This window comes from Eublepharis macularius, chromosome 6 (genome assembly GCF_028583425.1).
Source record: "Eublepharis macularius isolate TG4126 chromosome 6, MPM_Emac_v1.0, whole genome shotgun sequence".
NCBI lineage: Eukaryota > Metazoa > Chordata > Lepidosauria > Squamata > Eublepharidae > Eublepharis > Eublepharis macularius.
In genome coordinates, this window is record NC_072795.1 from 23,621,002 (window position 1) to 23,639,637 (window position 18,636).

Here is an 18,636-nt window from a genome sequence, read left to right on the forward strand (position 1 = left end):
GTTCTTCAGATTAGAGTCCCGCCGCTTAACCACTACACCAAACTGGCTCTCCATCTTACATAGTTCTCCTCTCCTCCAATTAATCCAGTCACAACACTGTGAGGTAGATCAGGATGGGTAGCTGTGTTAGTCTGTCTGTAGCAGTGGAAGAGAGAAAGAGTCCAGCTCATACTCTACCATTGATTTTGTTAGTTTTATAGGTGCTACTGGATTCTTGCTCTCTTCCACTGTGAGGTAGGTTTGGCCAAAAGAGTGTGACTGGTCCAAGGTCACCCAACAATCTTCCATGGCAGAGTGGGGATTTGAACCAAGGACTCCTCCAGGCACGACACCATACTGGCTAGCTATTTTTCAGGTTAGAACAATGGCGCTGAGGGAAGGGATATCGGAAGCCCCACTTCCACATGTCCTGCAGCTGTGATCCAAATCAGGCACCATGTGCATAAGACTTGAGGAACTCCCGTCTGACTGTCACACAGGGTTGGGGCCCCTGGATCCCACCTGTGTACTCCGTAATGTGTAAATCAGCCTCGTTGGGTACATAGAATAGCAGTGGTGGTGAAGCAATGGCAGGCCTGGATTGGGGCAGAATAAAATGCGGACACAGAAGCTTTGGGAGAACAGGAATAGTTGCTGCAGTCAAGTGATGTGTGTGTTTATAGTTTCTGACCATTTTGACATGTGGCTGTAGCCTTTGGAGCTTTGGCTATCCTAGTATATATAAATAATATTAGTTGTTCCAGTTACTGATTCCAGCAACTTCTTAGAACAGGAGCATTTGGTAGCTGACACATCTGTGGATGTTTTAAATCATAAGGGCATCTACTCTATTCTGTTTTTTCAAGTGTTGGCCTATGAAGTTCTTTGTCATTCCAGACCCACCTGTCTGGGAACACAGAAATCGAAAACAGGAGTAACTCTCGAATTTCACCTTCATTTAATCCATCACAGAAAGCTTGTGTTTCTTTTTTCCCTTTTCTTCCCTCCCTTTTTTTGCTGTATAAAGAAAAAAAAAGGCAAGGACATTTAAACAAAGTGACACAGATCATCAGCAGATCAACTGAAAATGACAGCCCAATCAAACAAATGTATGTTGAGAATTTCCACAGGGCAGCTTTAGCTGCAGCCAAACCAAATTTGTTTAGTATACATAAGTTAGCTGCTTAGAAACATTCAGCAGAGATGCTAGCCAGATGATGACTCTTCTAGACAAACATCTATTGAACTCAATATCCCCATCCTTGACTGTGTTAGTGTTTAGATGTATATGATGGGCTTTCTTCAAAATATGACTTCATGTCAATAACAGCCAGGTACCAATTTGACCATATGTTGCTCAGGCAAAAATAATAGCTTGCTTTCAAAAGGTAGAAATCTCTGACTAGGAACAGAGAAGGGAATAGTTGTATTAGCCAACTATCTACTCGAGGCCATACCTTTAGGGGATTATATTTTCTGTGGTTGAAATTAATCTAACTATTTTAGTAGATTTGGTTATGCTGACTCAAACTAGAGCAGTGGTACTTACTAGGGATATATGATTTGGTGTATCTGATTCAAAAAATATACTTGAAAAATACTTTTATCAGTATTTTTTGGATCTATTTGGAAATCCCGATCATATCCAGAATTTTCAAATATTTCTGTCCCGATTAATCACAGCAATATCCAGGAATAACAGGGGCTGCCATTTCAAAGGTTGCAGCAGCTTATTTGTCTTACTTTTGTATGTTTCCCAGGGGAAAAAGAGGAAGGGGGATCAGAGGAGACTGTCATGCGCAAATGGCATTGCGTGTTATGGGGAACTTAACTGTCTGTCAGATCATGATGATTCTCTCATAGATCACATGAGAGAATCATTGTGATTGGACAAACAGTTGAGCTGTCCCTAACGGGTGATGCCACTCGCCTGTGAGACTCACTTCACCTCCATCCTTCCTACTTTTTTTGCCCAGAAAACCACCAAAGGGGGGAAATACTAGCGTCTGCATCCAGCTGCAGCATCAGGAAGAGGGTTTTTTTTTTTTTAGTGCATGCTTTCTGCTGCCTGCTGCTATGTTGTTCTGTTGGGATTCTCTTGTTTGGCATTGATTCTGTTGGGCTTTCATGGTTCTTTTTAGTCAGTGGTTGCTCTTGTGTGTTTGGCTAAGGGGTCTTTGCCCTGGAGAAAGCATTGGATTTCCCCCCATAGGAAACAGTGGAGAGTAGCTGGAGGCACCTTGTTCAGGGGCTCATAAAACTGGACTCTTTGATCCAATCTTTTCGAAACTTGGAGGTTCTTTAATGTACGGGCAGCCCTCACTCTGCTGCAGTGTTGGTGTAATATGCACAAAAAACAACTTCTCCAGCATCCTGGAAAGATTCCTCCATTGAGAATAATGTAAGAGTTAATTTCAGCTAAGTCATTATGGGCAGACATGTGTTGGTGCTTATACAGGGATGTGCACCCAAGTAAGATGAGGAATGTGAACAACTAGCCCCTTTATTTCCTCTCCCATCTTCCCTTTGATAATCCTGTGTCCACAACAAGAGATGAAGATTTTGCCCTTTGTGAGGACTGGCACTTGTGGCTGGGTAAGGATATGAGCATCCTGACCTAGGTAGCCTAGGCAAGCGTGATCTCGTCAAATTCAGGAAGCCAAGCAGGGCTAGCCTTGGTTAGTAACTGGATGAGAGACCTCCAAGGATGTCTTGGGTTGCTATGCAGAGATAGGTAATGGTCATCTCTGTTAGTCTCTTGCCTTGAAAACCCCAGCAGGGGTTGCCATAAGTCGGCTATGACTTGATGGCACTTTCCACCATCGCCACCTTGCTGAGTGGCCCCTGTTGTGCAGCCTTGTAGCAAAGCAAGGGCCACATGTCTTGGCTTGCTCCTGGGCCACTGTAACTTCCCATTCTGCCCCTGCCTAAAGTAGTAACAAAAACAACAACAACATTTGATTTATATACCGCCCTTCAGGACAACTTAATGCCATACTCAGAGCGGTTTACAAAGTGTGTTATTATTATCCTCACAACAAAACACCCTGTGAGGTGGGCGGAGCTGAGAGAGCTCCTAGAAGCTGTGACTGACCCAAGGTCACCCAGCTGACTTCAAGCGGAGGAGTGGGGAATCAAACCAGGTTCTCCAGATTAGAGTCCTGCGCTCTTAACCACTACACCAAACTGGCTCAAAGGTTACACCAAAGGTTAGGGCCTCAGTAGAGTAATGGCGCCTTGAAACAGAATGGGGACAGGGGAAAGGGTTGGACTTCTCACTGTTGCTTATCAATGGAGATTGCCATCATTATGGCAATGACAAGAGGAGGAAGTGGGGAGGAGAACCCAGCATGCTCTCTGCTTTCAATCTGCCTTGTCTGTCTTTGCATGGGACCGCTGCAATTTGCCATCCACATAGGCTTACCAACCTCTATGTGAGGCCTGGAGACTTATCGGAACCCCAAATCATCTCCAGACTGCAGAGATCAATTGCTCTGGAGAAGATGGCTGCTTTGGAGGGGAGACTTCATGGCATTATATCTTGCTGAGGTCCCTGCCCACCCTAAAACCTCACACTCCCCAGGAATGTCTCAACACAGAGTTAATAATCCTGCTTCCACTACAAGAGATGAAGATTTTGCCCTTTGTGAGTATTTTCACAAACAAGCTTTTAGACATGAGATCGCCTTATTTGCCCAAAACGGAGCAAAGACTGGCGAGAAAAAAAAACAAAGAAAACAAATAGGGCTGTAATAAATATACTTAAAAAGATACCATAGTAAGTCATGACATACGGTAGGCTCTTAAGATTCATGACTTTTCTAATCAGCTAAGTATGTTCTATTTATTATTGTTATGACCTTGGAGAGATATGATGATGGCAGGCTGGCTGAAAAGTAGAGGTATGTGTGGGGGGAGGGAGGGGGGAGGTCGGAATTTCCCACGCAAAATGAGTGGCGGAAACTATGCTTGCTAGAGTTTGACTTCTTTTTTAAAGCTAATGGCATTGTATGGTGAAAGTATCATTTGATAACATTTTCCTGATTGTGGACTGGTTTCTCGTTTTTAAAATAATTAATTCAAAAGTTTAATTGTGCTGTAGTGTTCTTGTATCCAAAGATAACTAAGGATCTGTTAGTGTGATATTTTAATTAAAGAGGGCCTCAACTAATTTTCCTTGGCTCTAGGATCCAGTTTAAAAACTTAGGAGCTAGACCCATTTTTCAACCACCCAGGTTTCGTATTTGAATGACTGTTTTCTAATTATTGCTACTACTAAAATTAATCCTAACCACAGTTTCTTGTAAATATGTTAAAGCAATGACAAAATTCTGTACTATATAAAATATAGAGGTAACCCTGGTTGTTATCATCACAACAAAAAGCTAACCTGTAATCCCTTTCTAACTTCTCACCAATTTCTCATAATTCCATCATTGCTTTAAAAAGCTGCATTTAATTGACTCTGAGAGCTAACACACAAAGCAGCTGGTCAAAAAATGGATTTATCTATTACCACAGAAAGGTATAAAGTTAAGTTTACATGTAAACAATGATTAGCACTTCATGTACATTTTTATGGCATGCAACAAAATAGTCGGATGCAAAATAATAAATAAGCTTTGTATTTCCACTGAGCAATGCCAAGATATACTAAAATAAAATAATTATTGAAAATACTAGTCATCCCAGTGAAATGTTTAGGTAATTTGGTTATCTGGCACCTGGGATTTGTAACACCCTGAATTAAAGACTTTCTAGTGGGTGATAGTAAGAGTCCAGTAGCACCTTTAAGACTAACCAACTTTATTGTAGCATAACCTTTCGAGGACCACAGTTCTCTTTGTCACATGCATGTGACAAAGAGAACTGTGGTTCTTGAAAGCTTATGCTACAAGAAAGTTGGTTAGTCTTAAAGGTGCTACTGGACTCTTTACTATTTTGCGACTACAGACTAACACGGCTAACTCCTCCGGATCTAGTGGGTGATAGTACAACAGCTATATACTTTGCAACTATATCTATGATATACTTTGATATACTATATACTATGATATATATATGATATATCTATGATATACTTTGCAACTATATCTATGATATACTTTGATATACTATATACTATGATATATATATGATATATCTATGATATACTTTGCAACTATATCTATGATATAGTTGCAAAGTAGGGATGCCAGTTCCCCCGACCCTCCTAGTGGGAGGGTGGGGGACCCAGGGCTTACCTCTTTGTTGTTCCTGTGTGCTCCTTGTGTGTATGTCCTCCCATGATTATGCCACTTCCAGGAAGTGACATCATTGCATGGGCATAGGAGTCTGCACTTCTCAGAGGGCTGATTCAGGCCCCAAATGAGCCTTATTCAGCCCGTTTGGAGCCCAAATCAGCCCACTGAGAAGTGCAGGAGCACTCTCAGGGGCAGCTCGATGTCATTACTCCCAGAGGTGACAACGTGCCACCCTGAGAGCATGCCAAGGGCAGCATTCCCCTACCTTTCCTCCCTTGCCAGTCAGGTGAGTGGCCACAAGGGGCAGAGGGTGGGAGTGGAGTATCCCTCTCCCCCAATGGGGGATTGACATCACTATTGGAAAGTTATATAGGGCATATCGCATGACTGAAAAGCAGTAAAGCAATCCGGTTTGATGGCAAGTTGGAATTCTGATGTGCTCTCAAATGCTATACCATCACCAGTGCTGGATGTATGCAGAATTAAAGGTTAGGGCCTCAAATTAAATAATAAACCTTCCTAAAATGACTAAATTACAATTTTAAAAAAACAATGCAATGGGCCCTATTAAACTTATCATAGCATAAGGCCTCAGTAGGTCTTAATCTGGCCATGTAAGAAATTAATATACACTTCTAGGGTCACCCAGTTTGTACATTATATCTGCCCGTGTGTATGGTATGGTTGCGTGAATCCTCTCTAAGAATTTCAACAAATATTTTCCCTCACTAATAAGTGGCATTGCATGCTTAAGAAACTTAGGCACTTTTTGCAAGGGTGAGATTTCTAAACAGTTTTCTGGAGATGGTCATAGAAATAAGAAGTACACGGTGATGAGAATCAGTTGACAAAGGAAATGAAATTGGTTTGGTATCTATTCAATAGATATAGCTGGAAGGTTTGCAGTTCAGAGTCAAATTTGTCAATCTCAACCTTTGACCCGGGGGTCCTGCCCCTTACCTCATGATGGCTGGAGGGAGAGCGGGAATGGCTGTGGTTAGTCTGTGGTGAGGGAAAAGTATTCAGACTGTGAGGGTCTCTTTCATCTCCAACTATCCTGTAAAGGAAGAACAAATAGTTCCAGCTGCTATGGTCACCTCATCACTTGATTACTGCAGTGCAACATCCAGTAATGAATTGCATATGTGAAAGAAGACCTTGCAAATAAAAATGTTTGTATTACTTCACATTACTTCAAATGCAATGCTTTTCACTGGAGTAGGTGCACTTTCCATTGCAAGACATCAAGCACTGAGCAAGCTAATGATGAGAAATCAGGTGAGGTAACTGGCCCTCAGATACCATTATTAAGCACTGGCCTCTGAAACAGAGTACAAATCCTCAAACTCTGACTGATATTAAGTGTTGTCTGTTGTTCTAGCTGTGAAAATATCCTGATGCCATAAACCAAGTCAGGTGATATATTACAATATTTTGTGTTGAAGTGAAAAAGAGAAGGCAATACTAATCCAAGAGCAACAGACAACAGACCTCCACAGGAGTGCAAAAAAGCAGTACCACTTATTTAGACCCAACACATTTTAAAGGAATAATGTATTTAGCATGCACTTGTGTGTGTATGTTTCATATATACCATTTTCATGTACAGTATAAAATACCTGTCATAACCATAGACGCAGGGCTTTTTTTCAGCTGGAACGTGGTGGAACAGAGTTCCAGAACCTCTTGAAAATGGTCACATGGCTGGTGGCCCCGGCCCCTGATCTCCAGACAGAGGGGAGTTTAGATTGCCCTCCGCGCCGCTGAGTGGCGCGGAGGGCAATCTTAACTCCTCTCTGTTTGGAGATCAGGGGCCAGGGCCACCAGCCATGTGACCATTTTCTCCGAGGGCAACCCACTGAGTTCCACCTCCTCTTTCCCCCCCCAAAAAAGCCCTGCATAGACGTATGTCATTTTGTAATATAGACCAATACATATAAAACTGAGACAAACTTCACTCAGTTGACACAAATACTAACAGTACTTTTTTATTCTGATGCTGTAAATCTGAATTACCTTTCACCTGTAACTTCTTTTAACTCCTTTGTAATTAGGATTAGCATTTCTCTGCTTCAACAAATCAAACAATTTTGGTTAGTTCTTACCAGCCAGCTCTTTAAACCACTGATGGCGCTTAGAGAGTTAAACTCCCTTTTGCTCTTGCCTAACAAAACTTCATGCCCTAGCCATTATTTCCCCAAACAAATTACGCTTTGCTTCATTATAATGAGGGCAACGCATTTGTGTCTCAGGACTATCCACTACCATATCCTGACATGTTAAACATCTCCTGTGGCTTACCATACACATCACAGATGAGGACCTCCTTCCGTTTTCTCATTATGCCAAATAGTGAAATGTGGAAATAATTCTAATCCTTTCGTCTATGCCTGTGGTAGTCTGAAAAATGTGATAAACTGAATCCAATTAAAAGTCATTACTGCTACAGTGCTTAGTTACCATCGCTAACCTTTGTTTTATAATTCATTCTATCTGTCTTTGCTGTAACTTGGAGGAATGATTATCTTTGATTACAGCTCTCTTTTAAATAGGAATTCTCTCGATTGCTTTGTAACATCTTGGGATGACGTTGTAATAATTCTTTTTTTTTTTTAAGTATGCTTTTTATTAATGCCAGGAGATAAAATTTAATTTGCTTATAAAATGTTTCACACGTTAAGTCAAAACAGTATTAAGCAGTGAATTATTGCAATGACATTAATGCAAGACCAAGTGCTTGATCTTTTCAATGGCTTGTCTATTGGGCTTGTTTGGTTTGGATACTTCTGTATTTTCTTTATAGCCTATATGAACATGGGTACCACAAAGAGCTCAAACCGTAGTAGTAATAGTAGTAGTAGTAGTAGTAGTAGTAGTAGTAGTAGTAGTGATGATGATGATGATGATGATGATATAACATTCAATTCATATACCACCCTTCAAGACAACTTAATAGCCACTCAGAGCAGTTTAGAAAGTGTGTTATTATTATTCTTATTATTAGCCTCACGATAATCACCATGTGAGGTGAGTGGGGCTGAGAGAGCTCCAAAAAGCTGTGACTGACTGACCCAAGTCACCCTGGAACTCTGAGGGCCAAGCTAGACATAAAGCGGACTTGTTTCATCCCCATGTCTGCTGATGCCATTTTTAATGGATTTGTAGTTCTTTAGCAGAGCTACGAGGCCCCAATCTAGAACAGGTGTGTGGGCTTGCTGGCCAGCTGGCTATCCTGGCAGTGTGGCCACCCTGCCTTGCCCTAGCATGTTGAGGGGGTGGGGAAGGGGAGGGATTGCCCCACAGTTCTCTGCCTGGCCACTGCTGTCTCTGCCAGCTTCTTGCCCAGCTCCCCCTCCCGCCGCATTCCAGGTGTCTGCGCAGCAGTGACTGCATGGCTGGGGGTGTAGGCTGTTGCATGTAGCCTTCCTCTGTCTCTCTCCTGGTTTCCCAGAAGAAAGATGGTGAGGTGGCCGTCGAGAGCAGAAAGATGATGGCAGCAGTGGGGCCGCATGGGATTTCTGGACAGCTTTCTGTATCCCTGCCGGGAAACCAGGTGAGAAGCAGGCAGGGGCAGGGTGCAGCAGCCTGCATGTGGCTCTATGTTAAAAAACTACAAATCTATTTAAAATGGTACCAGCAGACACAGCCATGAACTCATGGCTGCTGTCATGTCTAGTTTGACCCCGAGGTATGCATATGTTGAGGCAGGATGGCTTGCTGTCTATGATGCAGAAACCAGCTTGTCCCTCTGCCTGTTTCCCAGCCAAGTGGACTACAGGCAAAGCATTCTTTAGACTTAGTAATACTAAGCTTTTAGTTATTTTTGGTACTTTAACACACTTATTTGCCAATTTTCTGCCCTGAAAGGATACTAAAGGTCACCATGACATAAAAACCATGAGTTAGATCCCGTGGATCCATTTATATCTATTTAGAAAAAGTTATACAGAACCTGTCCAAAGAACTGCTTGAGATGGCTCACAAAGTAAAACATGATAAAATCATTAAAACAATCATTAAAATTAACAAACCATTAAAGCACAGCCATGAAAACCTTATCCAGGGCATAAAAACAGCATATAACAACATTCAGCAGCCTAAAATGATCCCCATAAAAGCAGCTAGGAGCATAATGTAGAAACAATTTAAAAAAAATAAAACCTATACGAGTCTCTGCAGCATCACATCTCTGCAGAGCTCCTTTCCCTTCCCAAACACCTTCCTCCCCAGGCTCCTCCCACAAACCTCCAGGAATTTCCCAACCCAGAGCTGGCAACCGTTGGCAGTGCATTCTGCCACCTCTGACGTCAGCACTTCATACTCCTTCATGTGAGGACCTCATCATAAATGGACAACTGCGCCAGTTACAAGGGAATCCTTTCTGTGCCAAGCAGGGCAGAATTGTACTGCTGTATTCAACGTTATTTAAAGCAAGGAGAAATCTGCTTAGTGTCTCTCAGCGGTGTTCAGGGTTCAATTACTTAATTAAATTGGATGCAATGGAGGCCCAAAGTGGCTTACAGCATAGTTCTCCCCTCCTCTATTTTATCCTCACAACAACCCTGTGGGGTGGTTACTGTTGAAGAGAGTAACTGGCCCAAGGTCACCCAGCAAGCTTCCTTGGCAGAGTCTGGATTTGAACCTGGGTCTCCCAGATCCTAGTCTGACACCCTAACTACTATACCACACTTGCTCTGACTTCCCTTGTGTTAAAAAGGCCTTGTAAGTGCCCCTGATCATTGTATAAAGGCTTCCCAGAGCTCTCTCAGCCCCACCCACCGCACAGGGTGATTATCGTGAGGATAATGACAACACACTTTGTGAATTGCTCTGAGTGGGTGTTAAGTTGTCCTGAGGGGCAGCATATAAACTGAGGTTATTATGATGTAGTGTTGTTTTCATGAGAACCTGCATCTGACGAAGTGAACTGTGATTCTCGAAAGCTTATGCTACAATAAAGTTGATTAGTCTTAAAGGTGCTACTGGACTCTTTTTGATTTTGCTACTACAGACTAATGCGGCTAACTCCTCTGCATCTATTTATTTAGAATATTTCCATGCCTTCTCTTTTGCGTCCTGCTTGAGGTGACTTACAATGAAAACCAAACCCTGCATAGCACCTTCAGCAGAATATGATGATGAGCTTTTTTGCATCCAGTTGGCACAGTAACCTGAACTGAAAAATTAAAAGCCAGTATGGTTTTATCTCACTTATTTCAATTAAAGGCTTATTTTGCTAGTTTCCAGCTGAATGCCTTCTGTGACAATATGTTGAACTGTTTGCAATATAGTTAGAATGTTACTCATTAATAAGATAATAAGAAAGTCAACAGTCGTATACACAGAACAAGAATCTAGAAGTCCAATGAGCCACTAAGCTGATGCTTTGAAGCACAATAACAGTGATTTGCAGCAGTAAGCATATTTTTGTTTGATTAGAAAACTTCTGTCTTTTCTTTTTATTAAAAAGTCACACTCGAGGTGGGAGAGAACAATTCAGAGCTAAGGTAACTATTGCATGTCAAAAAAAAATCCCAGAAACAAAGCAGTTAAGTGCAAACCACAGCAATTCTACATAATTTAAATTTCAGAGCAAACGGTTTTGTTTTGGTCATGGCCTACTAGATAAAGATCAGTACCTTGTGGGTAGGGTTTTTTGTTGTTGTTCTAGATATATATCTAGTATATAACATACCTTTACTTGGTGCAACACAGTTCCTCTGATTTACTTCTACTGATTTAGCCCCATGCTATATAAAGCCTAGGAATTGCCATTTTGCATCTTCTTTAGGGCCCCCATTGGTTTGGATCATACATTCTGAGATCTCTGCTCATGGAAGGGGTATTTTCCATCGTCTCCAGTCTCTTACCGTCTACCACCACCCCATAAGAAAGCCTCATTGCTCGTGAACATAGTGATGGCCATAAGCACAGGTTATTTTAAAGGGGGAACAGACAGATCTATGAAGATGAAGTCCATCACTGGCTACTAGCCATAGAGACTAAAGGGAATATTTGCATTCAGAGGCAGTAAACCCGTGAATACCAGTGGTAGGAAGCAACAATAGGAATGGTCTTTGCTTCTATGTCCTGTTGGTTGGCTCTCCAAGGTAATAGGGCCACTGCATGAAACAGGATGCTGGACAACTGGTCTAATCTAGCAATGTTCTTATGTTTAACCTTTAAGAATAGCATGGAATGAAGCAAGGGGAGCTGCATTTCAAGTGGGACTTCTGTTAAAATGAAGGACTCCTCCTTATAAGAACTCATGCTGGGGCATTTTATAATCCAGCAATCCATACATTTCCCAGAAGGGAGTCTGAAAGTCAAAAACGTAAGTATTCTGTTGAGCAAACTTGATCAACCAATGCAAAACTTTTACTAGTACTCCGTGGGTGATATAATGTGGTAGTTCAGCCCTGCTAACTGCCAATAATTTCTCAACAATGTTTATGATTGCAGCTGAGCTCTTAGCACAGGAGAAATACATACAGTATAAAGACGCTGACCAAATTTAGCTGGGTTGGAACTGTAAATAAAATGAGATTCAAGAACAGCAAATAAATTCAGTTTGGTTGTTGCCGCAGGAATTTCCATAGTTTTATATGGAATGCGGCGGGCTTAATTCCACATCGAGAGAGGCAGGTGCAGCTCCTGCTAACATCAAGGAGAACAGCACCCATGTAATTGAAAAGCAGAATCTGACCCGGAGTCTTTCAATATTGGCCCCTAATTAAAAGAGAGTGCCTGGCGCATGTCAAATGCCTTAGACAGTGTTACTCAATTAGACACAACTGACGCTATCCAGATTCCAGAATGCTGCTAGTTATTGTGCAAGCTGATATTGACATGTTCCAGAAACAATGTGGAGTTCTCCTGCAGTTAGCGTATTATTGCACAGTATAACTGCTAGCCTAGAATGACCGCTTTACTAATATAGCAGTGTTCTTTTTTTAAGCTGCAGCTGCACCCGGCTAGGCACAGGGGGGTTGTGTTCATTTGGACGAAGCGCTTGTGTTTACTTTCTCTGCTGTTCGTTATGCCTCTTCGGTAGCTCAGCTCTTTTGGGGGGTGATAGTTTGTCAACACTTTTGCAGGCCGACTAAGCTGTGTCAACCAGAAAGGCATCATGGGTGGTTTATGTACTAATAATGATGACGGTGGTAATTCCTAGTATTTAAATAGCGATTCTACCCTTCCAAAATGTTCAAAGCACTGTATTTCAGTAATCTTTAGGAGAAGAAAGCAGGCAATTACTGCTAATGAATGAACATTATAAGTTGAATTTTTAAATTGAACTTCAGAATTTTATAGTAGAATTTTGAATAACATTTCTTTCAGGGGTAAGTATGGCTACAATCCATTCCTGGGGTTAAGCTGCATGGAAAGAAGAATGTTGGCAGTCCTACACGCAATGCGAAAGAGAAATTTAGGGAGCAAGCTTGCTCCCTAAATTTCTATTCTGGCTTGCTCCCTACATTTCTCTCTTTTGCATTGTGTGTAGAATTGCCAACAATCTGGTGAAAAAAATGTCCTGCCTAGGGCTGCCAGGTCTCTTGGATTGGCAGGCGCCCTCCTGCCAGCAAACCTCTTTCCTGCTGCAGTTCAATGGGCTGGGAGAGGAGGGAATTGGCAGTGTCATGGTAATGTTACTTCTGGTACAAAACAGAAATGATGTTACCATGTAAGGGTAGCATTCACCTAAAATTCTATGGTTAACTTTGTGGTTAAACCATAGAGTTTGGGGCAAATGCTAGAACATCACCCCTGCATGGTGACAGCACTTCTGGGTCACGCCAGAATTGACATCCCGGCAGCATTGCACGTGATGTTATGACATTGCTGGACAGCATCCCGCCCCCCCCCCCCCACCCGGTGTGAACTGGTGACCATAGTGCTACCCATTTACTGGAAGCTTTGGGGGATGTTATTAATACCTGTGCAGCATGAAAAGCTTCTTCTGCTTATTTGCACATATTAAGCCTCTGTTGAAGGGCTGAGACATTTTTTCTCCAGGTTTGCAACCCTAATTGTGTGTGTGTGTTAAAGTTGCCAACGGAACAGGGGGGAAAGTCCTGTCCCTTTAATCAAGGAAACCAGCAGTTGAAGCTTTTCATGGCATGAAGATAAATATCATCACCTGGTATTTGCTGCAGATCAAACTGATATCAAAACATTGGCAGCCCTAGGGGCTGTGGATATGGGGAGGGCAGAGTCATCTCCAGGCTTTGGGGCGTTTGCTGTTTCCTCATTCATACAAAGACAAGAAGAGAGACAGTGGTTAATTATTAATATTTAGCACCGCTGCTGCTGCTTGCCAGCCCAGGTTCTAACTATGAACTAACCATTGGTTCTCCCTTGCCCAGCAAACAAGCAACAGTGATTCTTAGGACCACAGCAGTCACAACTGCAGAGAGATGGGGAACAGGGTCCTCCTGTGACATTTTCTTGAAAAGCAGGAAGTGGCTGAAATGATCCACGCTCTGGTCATCACCAGTCTTGACTACTGTAATGCGTGGTACATGGGGCTACTTGAAGATGGTTGAGAAACTTCAGTTAGTCCAGAAGGCAGTGGCAAAATTGTTAGTTATTATGGATTAAAGAAGCATGTAAGATGTAACTCCAGTGCTGAAAGGATCTCCGTTGCTGCTGGTTCATTTCTGAATGTCATTCAAGGTGCAGGTTTTGAACTCAAAAACTCTATACGGTCTGCATCATCAGTATTTCGTGGACCGTCTGCCTCCATAGCCTGGATGCTGCTTTCTTTATCTCAAGCCTAACTTCGTGTCTTCAGTGAAACAGATAGCCACGAGGATTAAGGCTTTTTCACTAGTCCTCCCCACCAACCTTTGAAATGTCCTCCCTTTCTCTCTGTCTGACACCATTATTGTCCATATTTTAGCACCAGCTCATTTTTTTTATAAACCAAGTTGCCTTTTATTAATGGTTTGCTATTTGGTTTATTCTCCCCCTTTTTGTGCCCTGCTGTTTGTTTGTTTTTGTTTTAATCAATTGTAATTGGCAGTTTGGGGTTTTTTTTGTTAATTACAGCTATTTTAGTTGCTGCTTTAAAATTTCCATCAAGATACATTGGTGCAAGTAATACTCTTTGTAACAAACAGGAGAAACTTTATAGATTTCAGCTAATGACAAAAATCTGATTTTAATCTTACTTACATATATACGTCAACCTTAAAGCAACTCCATTGACATTTTCAACTTGTACACCAGAGTGAGTATTATCAGAATTTGGATTCGTATAGCTCAATAAAATCAAACACTGTCTAGAAGGAGGTCATAACTCACACTGAGTAATATTAATGAGGTGAATAGTTTTCTGCAATTCCACAGGGATTCTGGCATATCTAACCAACTTCTCAGCACAAGTAGCAGTTTTTGAAATTGTATTTTCAACTCTTGAAATTGTATTTATTTTGTTTCATTCATATTAGGCTCACTTGACATGAATATATAATGCTGGCAAAATACCATCATTATAATGGTTGGAACAAGGAGGGAAAACGTCTCGTGGAGAGGCATTGAACAGTTTTTTTTCCTGGCCAGCACTTGTTTATCATAAGGTTTCAACAGGAGAGGAAAATTTACATATACTTCAAGTCTAGACCTACCAGTTCAGACATTTACAAATGTTGAAATTTCATGTTGAAATAGATGAACAGAAATAGATGAACAGATAGATGAACATAGATGCAGAGGAGTTAGCCGTGTTAGTCTGTGGTAGCAAAATCAAAAAGAGTCCAGTAGCACCTTTAAGACTAACCAATTTTATTGTAGCAGCTTATGCTACAATAAAATTGGTTAGTCTTAAAGGTGCTACTGGACTCTTTTTGATTTAGATAGATGAACAGTCAGACTCAGGTTTCTGATCAAAATTTAAAATACAAAATTTGGGTTCTAAAATTCAGAATTTTAATGTTAAAATGTGAAAGATTGATGAAATCCAAACCAACCACCTTTCCTCTACCTTGGTTTAAAATGGTTTTCATTGATTGTAGTCACAATTTATTCAAATGTATGGAATTTTATGTTCCATACTTTTCAAGCTTGTGCTTGTGACCATTCAGATCACTGGTATTTTAAAATGCTTAACTTTGGTTGGCTGTATGGGAGAAAAGATAGGAGAAACCCAGCTTAAAAATGGGCAGATGATTCCCTCTCTTGCATTCTCCCTTCCATGATCTCTGTGTGTGTTTTGTGCCATCAAGTCGTTTCCGACCTATGGTGGCGACCCTATGAATGAAAGACCTCCAAAACGTTCTTTTTCATTTTGGACTGGCTCATCATAGGGTTTTCAAGGTAAGAGATTAGCAGAAGTGGTTTACCATTGCCTTCTTCTGCTTCGCGGTACTAACCAGGGTTAGTTGAAGTGACACTGCCATTGTCTGTGAGAGATCCTCCGCCAGTGTCACCTTCCACTACTGCTGCTGCCCAGTAGCTAGCCTTCAAGGATTCTTCCACTCCCATCACCATTGGAACATTCAGTTGTCTTCTGCTGATGTGACCGTTGATTCCTGAAGGGGGTGGATACATCTTAGTCTGGTATCTCAGCTTTGACCATTCCACCTTGAGTGACTCTTCCAGAAGTTTAGACTCTTGACTAAGCCTGTGCTCCTGGCGGTGTTGCTCTCGGCTTCACTGACACACTCAAACCCCCTCACCACGTTAAGGTGTGTATCCAAGAAGGGCCTCCCATGATCTAAATTGGTAAAACTGGAATTTTTTGGAGGAAAAAAATCCCTTAACTCCCTTCCCCCCCTTCACAATGATGTGGGAAATTATTTTAAAAACAAAGTTTTAAAATAATGTTGTTACAGCCAGTTTACACAACTGTAAATCTCTGAGATTCAAGGTGCAGGTGATGGAATTGCTGAGGTGTTTGACTAGTTCAGGACTCCCCAGCCTTTTCAAGTCTGCGGGCACCTTTGAAATTCTGACACAGGATGGGTGCAATCGTAAAACAGCTGTTGCAGGAGGTGGAGCCAACCACAGAAGTCAGTTCCCACGGAGAAAATGGCTGCTTTGGAGGGTGGACTCTATGGCATCACGTTACCTGCTGAGCTCCCTTTCCCCTCCAACTGCCATCCTCTCCAGACTCCACCTCCCCAAATTTTCAGCAATTTCTCAACCTGCAGCTAGCAACCCTATGCTTTTGAGGTTTCCCATGTGTTTGGAAAGCACATGGTAAACATCTCAAAAAACTTAAGTATTAGAAGCGTCCAAGAGAGAAATGAGAGATTCTCAAGATACTGAGTTTCGTACCGAGTCCGGCTTTCATCACTGGCTTGGTGTGCTTTCGGAACTGCTGAAAAGTTACAGTTCCCGCCTTCCCTGGCAGTCAGTTTTATCTGCTCATCCCTTGCCTGTCTCCTTATTTGGCTTATTAGCTACTGCAGTGGAAGGTGACGGGGTAATGGCTGCTTTAAATTCCCCAGCTCTCACTCACACGCTATACCGTGGTCTTTTTATTGCCATTGGAATGGAAAAGCATGTTAAATGGTTAAGCATTTGTCCAACTGGAAGGAAGTCTGCCCCCCTCCTCCTGTTCCACACAGAAGCCCAGGTTACTGTTTAAGCTGACCCTAGGCTCCGGAGAGGTGAAATCTCTGGCATCAGCTTTGGCGCTGAGCTGCCCTATCATCTTCATCAGGGACATCCCAGCACTGGCCGTATGCATTCTTTCCTGCCAACATAACAACATTTGTGCCGAATGTGCACACACCGGTGTCCACCCTGATCTTTTAGTAGCAATTAACCTTTCCTTCAGGGTTTCCTTTGAAGCTTGCTCATGTTTTTATTACAAAATAGCAATGAGGAGTGGTTTTTTTTTTTTTTTAATGAAGGGAAATGTCTAAACTTCCAGGTTTCCTAATCTATTCTATTACCCCCAGTCAGACATTGCAAATATATTAACCAGATCCTAACAGGGACAATTTTATGATCTTAAAGAGTTCTGCTCAGAATTCAAAACTACAACAATTGTGTATACGAATGTGTCTTTCCTTCCTGCGCTTAGGTTTTGCGGGGCTTTTTTTCTTCGAGTGGAGATAAATTATGCCGAGGGAGGAAATTAAGGATGCTTGCTTCCTAACATCTGTTTTCATCATGGTTGGGAAGCAAAATACTTTTAGCACCCATGAAGAATTGCCTCCCATTTACAAAGGTAGCAGGATGCTTTCTGCCAACAAACAAAGCCTCTCCTTAACAGAAAGTGTGAAGGAGCATTTTCCTCGGACTTGTGCGGCCGTGGAGATTTGGAACATGTTTAGAACACAGTTATAATCAAATTAAATTATATGAATTATTACAGTTGCCTGGAAAACATTCTTCTCGGTGTTTTCCAAGTACTCATTTGCACCTGAATGCTATTTTTAGTGAAATGGTAGCAATTAGATGTTTCAGCAAACTAAGAAAAGTATTATATTTAGAATGGGTTGGGACATTCCTGAAGATTTGAGCCTGATGAGGGTGGGTTTTGGGGAGGGGAGGGAGCTCAGCAGGGTATAATCCAGTCCATTCTCCAAAGCAGACATTTCTCCAGGGGAACTGATCACTGTAGTCTGGAGATCAGTTGTAATTTCAGGAGAACTTCAGGCCCCATCTGAAGGTGGCAACCCCACCTTGATACAGCAGATTAAGGCTCCTCTGATCAATGACTGCCGTATTTATTAAACATGTAATTATCAGTGATGCCAAAGGCAGGAAGATCCAACGTTAAAAAAAATACTTAAGCATATGATTGGATCCAGAGGGCTTCTTGACAAATGGAGGGCACCTCTGCTTATGAAAGTGGGATCCCACATTTCCACCAGTTTTCCCTCCCAACTACAGAACTCTTCTTCACTGCAGCCCTTGCTGTTCCAGAGGTCCCATTGATTTTTGCCTGTGTATGTTTGCTCTCCAGTTGCAACTGACTTACGGAGACCCCAGCCAGGGGCTTTCAGTGCAAGTGAGGAGCAGAGGTGGTTTGCCATTGCCTTCCTCTGCAGAGCAATTCCGGTCTTCCTTGGTGGTTTCCCATCCATGTACTAACCCTGCTTAGCTTCTGAGATCTGAAAAGATCAGTCTATATCAGACTATTCCATCACCTGCACAGTAATCTTCAGGACCCCCTTTATCACAAAAAATGTTGTAGCTTGTCTGTTATCTGGGAGAAGCCATTCTACTTACAATTACACGTGTACTGAAGGCGCTGCATTGGATACTGATTTATTACTGCACTCAATTCAAAGTGTTGTTTTGGATCTGTAAGCCCTCACCATCTGCGACCCTCAGATCTGAAGGACAGCCCCTCCCAATATGTGCCCACCTCCCAGTTACACTTCTTGCAATAGATTCTCTTGGCTGTCGCTTTGTTATAGGAAAACGAGGCCAGTCACATCTCGCTCCAGGGTTT